The sequence below is a fragment of the Suricata suricatta genome, chromosome 13, assembly GCF_006229205.1.
Source record: "Suricata suricatta isolate VVHF042 chromosome 13, meerkat_22Aug2017_6uvM2_HiC, whole genome shotgun sequence".
NCBI lineage: Eukaryota > Metazoa > Chordata > Mammalia > Carnivora > Herpestidae > Suricata > Suricata suricatta.
In genome coordinates this window covers 70,074,493-70,079,429 of record NC_043712.1, presented here as the reverse complement: position 1 = coordinate 70,079,429, position 4,937 = coordinate 70,074,493, and the positions used below count along the sequence as shown (strand labels likewise).

Below are 4,937 nucleotides of genomic sequence, written 5' to 3'. Positions count from 1 at the left end.
AATCTCCAAGAATAGTAAATGAAGCCATGCTGTGTAGTCTTGGATGGAGTTGGTAGTAGTGACAACGAACTGTAGCTCACACCTTGTGGTTCAACACTCACTGCCCGTTCCCTTGTCTCGATCATCAATAATCTGTTGTAATTCATGCAGAGTTACTATAGAGGGAAGACTGAGTGACCCATGGAACTCATTACATGAATTTTTTTCCCCTAAAATAACTTTTGTCTCCTTGTTTTCAACCCCTGTTGTCTCTTCCCTTTACTATAAACAAGGCTTAGCAGAAGCAGACTGGCCTTGTGCAGCCCCTTCTTCGGATAGTCCTTTCTTGATCATTCTATTCATCAGTCTTGCCTTTCATTTTTACCTTCCGGAAATGTATCAAAATCTTTCTGTGGTTGATGACTTCCACATTCTCCTGGTGTTGAGTGGTATTAATTTTGATATTTCTACACTTTTATTAAATATGATTTCAAGAGGTACAGAAAGTAAATGTGTTTTTCTAGTCTGCCAACTTCAACTGAAAATACCTGTCGATTTAAGCATCCAACATTCCCATATAAAAAAACCCAACCTCAGCATTCACATTCAACTTTTCTTGAGATGTCACTAAGGATTTAGGATGTGGTCATTTCTAATGGGAAAATAATACCTGTCTCATGGAGTTGATTTGAGGACTAAATGAGATAATGAACATGAAAAGGATTCGTAAAGTTTAAAGTTGACTAAGAATTTTTTGGTAATTATTTTATTTGTTGCTATTTTAATGTTACTTTTTTAGTTGTTGCTACTTCAACTTCCCCTGAAAGCTGTTTATGACATCGCTATTGTGAGACAAAGCCTCCTGGGTTATTGTTTTGAAACCAGATTGTATTTGCAGTAGCTCAGTGGAAATGACATTGTTGGTTATGAAGGTTAGGGGTAAATACACAAATGCTCCTCGATAACCATCACTTTGTAATATTTTCAGAAACTAATTTACTCATGTATCCTTCCTTCCCGTTTTGTTGAGGACCTCCTACCAGCCAGTTATTAGGGGGTGGGACACATTTTTCAGGTTTTAAGTATTTTAGGCTTCGTGGGCCATGTACAGGTTCTGTAGCTGCTGCTTCTCCTTCTTCAACAACCTTTCAGAATGTAAGAACTATTATTCTATCATGGACCATACAAAAACAGGCTGAGAATCCAGTTTGATCTGTGGACCCTTATTTGCTAACTCCTACTCTACATCTTCACTGAGTAGAAGGTATATCCTTGAAGAATTCACTTCTTTAAATTAATTAATTATTGGTCTTCCTGATCTTGTCTTTACTCCTCTCCAGTCTCCAATCAACATGGCATCCAGAGAGATTCTGTGAAAATAGGTCACACCATAGCACGGAAGTCTCCTTAGTTGCTCACTCAAGGCAAACACCAAAGTTCTTAAAATGCTTCCATGGCCCTGGCAATCTTTCTGAGTTCCATTTCCTTTCTGAGTTCATTTCCTTCTCCTCTCCACTTTGCTCACTCTGTCCTCCACACCCTGACATCCTCTTGTTCCCCGATTATTCCAGGACACTCTTTTGTCTCATTGGTTTCCATCTGCTTGTAACAGTCATTCTTCAGATATGTGCTTTGCTGTCTCCCACATTCATCTCATGCTCTTTCTTACATGTCATGTTCCTTCATAAAGCTTTCATTGATCACTTAATTTTGCATTGCAACCTCTTCCCATGAATTAACAATGTACATTTCTGTTCCCTCTTTTCTAGTTCTCTCTAGTACTTACCTGATATGCTAGTTACTTTATCCATTTATTTAGCTTTTGTTTATATGTTTATACTTAAGTTTAAATATTTGCTCATTTGTTTATTTTTGCCTCCCCCTCCACTAGATAGAGGGGATATTCTTCTGTGATCTTCTCTACTATATTTCCTGAGCATATCTATAAAACCTACTAAGGAAGGTTTTCTTCACTGAAAAGAAAGGGTTTCTTTGACTGAATGAATTAATCGTGTGCATAAGTTAATGAACGAATCTCCAGGGTTTCTGAATCGGGGATTGATGTGAAGAGGAAGGCAGGTGTTTGGGAGGGACAAGGTACTGCAAGAAGCAGTATTTGTAGGTCTCCGGTAACTGATGAAATACATAGGTGTTTGTTAATTTACATAGTTTTAATGGGAAAACTGGGAACTAGTTTCAAGTTACATATCATCAAGATTTTTATAGTGCCTTCTGTAGAGTTATTTTCAAGCATGTACAACTATCAATGAAAATATATGCATTCATATACACCCCTGTTACTTTGATACTTTATAAGGTCCCTCAATGTAGGGATAGAAAGTATTAATATCCTTTCTTTATGATGATGAGCTCACTTTGCTCATGAGGTTTCATGATAATTTTGTTGCAGATATCAAACTAGGCTCAAAGTTTTTGAGTAGATCCTCCCTAGAAATTCATAACATTAATAAAACCCACAAAAATACATTTAGCATCCAATGATGCCTACACTCCAGACTTATTTATGGGCCATCCATTTTAATGAAGAATTGACTTAGGTTGTACAAGCAAAAGCAAGTGTTGTCCTCTATTAATATGAGTAATGGGAAAAGTGGCTCTAACATCCTCAGGTTGGTTGGAGACCATCTTATCTGCGTTATGGACATGGAGAGGTTTAGCCACAATATGTTTCTCTGCCACTCAGAAGTCCCATAACATATAGTGGATATGTATCAAAACGGATAAGGGACATTTGGGTAATTATGAATTCTTCAGCATGATTTTTCCAGAAGCCTTGCCATAAAATGAAAATTGTTTGGACATTTTCAGCTGTGAAGAATTAGCTTGGGTCTTAATTTTCATGGTAAGTGAAATGGGCTTATATTTTTTTATCTCTGCTGCCTCCCGTATACCTTTCTCCAACCTGTTTTGTGTTTGGAAAGACTTTTAGAAATGAAAACTCAGGATTAAAACAATGACAACCTAGATGATACCTGGGATATTTTGTTGGCTTACGTGAACACGAGAATTAAATATGAGCTAATTCAGATGGTGTTTTATTTTAATATTGTGTCTTCGGGCAGAACCTCCAAAGTGCCGGGAAACAGGAATTCACCTACCTTGTTGTAACTGCAGCCCATACATACCTTCAACTTCTCCTTTTGCTCCCTCTGTAGAAGCATCTCCAGGTATCACTGTTTTCTACGATCTAGTATATATCTGACTTAGTTGTATGAATTTTCCAGATTCGGGCACCTGGGTGACTCAGTGGGTTAAGTGTCTGACTTTGGCTCAGGTCATGATCTCACAGTCTGGGAGTTCAAGCCCTGCATCAGGCTCTGTTCTGACAGCTCAGAAGCCCTGCTTCAGCTTCTGGGTCTCGCTCTATCTCTGCCCTCTCCCATGTGTGCTCTGTCTCTCTCAAAAATCAGTAACTGTTAAAAATTTTTTTTGAAAAAAGAAAAAGAATTTTCCAGATTTTTCTTAATATGCCATGTTCAAATTCCAATCTTGCCAAGTCCTGCACCAGTTACATATAAGACAGGAGTTCTATTCCTCTGTATTGTTCACAACCAAATAAAAGAATAATGGAGTGGGATCGATGATATCAGGGTTCTTATCCCAGTCCGGCCGTAAAATAATTGTGTCCCTTTGGGAAATCATAGTTATTTGGGGCCCCTTTCCTTTTCTTTATTTTGACAGAGTTTTGTCCTAGATGATTCAAAATAGCGTGTGTACTCTCTGAGTAATAGTTTAAATGTTACTGGTATTCTAAACAAATGAAGACAGCTGTGCCTAACTGTACATCGTTTCTGTGACTGTGTTTTCAGAGCCGCCTCCGTTTTACAGACGAGAAGATGACAGAGCACAGCAGCAGCAGATTATTCACCCAGAGGCTCCAAAGTAGATGGGACGAAACCACAAGTTTCCTTTTTCTTCTGAAGCTCATTTAGCCAAAACATAGGCTGCTGAATATTAAGCTGTGAAGCATATTATCAGTGTGTTTAAGGGAGGCTATTCTTATGGGATTGCCAATTATATAGCAGGAAGGTTTGAAATTCTTACAAGATCATCCAATCTTGTGAGATGTACAGCTCTGTTTTTGTATCCAGCAAGCCCTTCCAGTGTCAGGTAATCATCTGGATTTCCGGTTGCTTCTCTGAACTAAACTTCTGAACCACTTGAGGTTTTCTTCTTACTATCTTGAAGTTATGTCAGAATCGCCTTTTTTTTTGGACAGTACATTCAGGTTTATATATTCCATGTAAGTGAGTCAGGGTAGGGGTTAAGCCCTCCTTCTCAGACTGGTATTGAGCTTTTGCTGAATCATACTTATTTAAGAGACAAATTTCCTCAAAATAGAAAAGTAGTATTCTCAGGTTTTTATAATGTCAAGTATTTTTACATTTTCCTATAATTCGTGTATTTATTATACCTACTAGGTATGATATATACATACAATGGAATATTATTCAGCCTTAGAAAGGAATGACATTCTGATATATGCTACAGCATGGACGAACCTTGAAAATACTATGTTAAGTGTAACAAGTCAGTCACAAATGGAAAAATTTATGATTCCACCTAGCTGAGATATTTAGACTAGGCAAATTTATAGAAACAGAAAGTAGAATTGCTGTTTTGGCGAGCTGGGATGAGTGGGTATTGGATGTTGTTGTTTTTAGGGGTATCGAGTTTCACTTTGGGGTGTTGAACAAGTTCTGGAGGTGGGTGGTGGTGAAGACTGTACAACATTGCAAATACAGTCTTAATTCCACTGACTGGAATGCTTAACATTTTATGTTATGTATATTTGCCACCATAAAAAAAAACTAAATATGTGAATGAAGTGCAGTTTTTATGAATACCACATAGGACATATCCATGAAAGAAAAGTATGATATGTGGATGTTATTAAATTTTAAAATACCCACTCAGTGAGGACAGTGTTCAAGGAA

The 4,937-nt window shown here is 37.6% G+C and overlaps 1 long non-coding RNA gene across 8 annotated transcripts in view; it reads left to right on the top strand.

Annotated features, from left to right (window-relative positions):
• Window positions 1-2,736: 2,736 nt before the first annotated feature.
• The window catches only part of LOC115276415, a 45,913-nt gene continuing 43,712 nt past the window's right edge, over window positions 2,737-4,937 (top strand). For 3 of the 8 annotated variants that reach the window (XR_003901921.1, XR_003901923.1, XR_003901922.1), the window contains exons 1-3: window positions 2,737-2,842; window positions 3,063-3,167; window positions 3,810-4,110. This is a non-coding gene — a long non-coding RNA (uncharacterized LOC115276415). The remainder of the gene's footprint in view (window positions 2,843-3,062; window positions 3,168-3,809; window positions 4,111-4,937) is intronic. The other 5 variants (XR_003901925.1, XR_003901927.1, XR_003901926.1 and 2 more) reach the window with 3 other exon arrangements.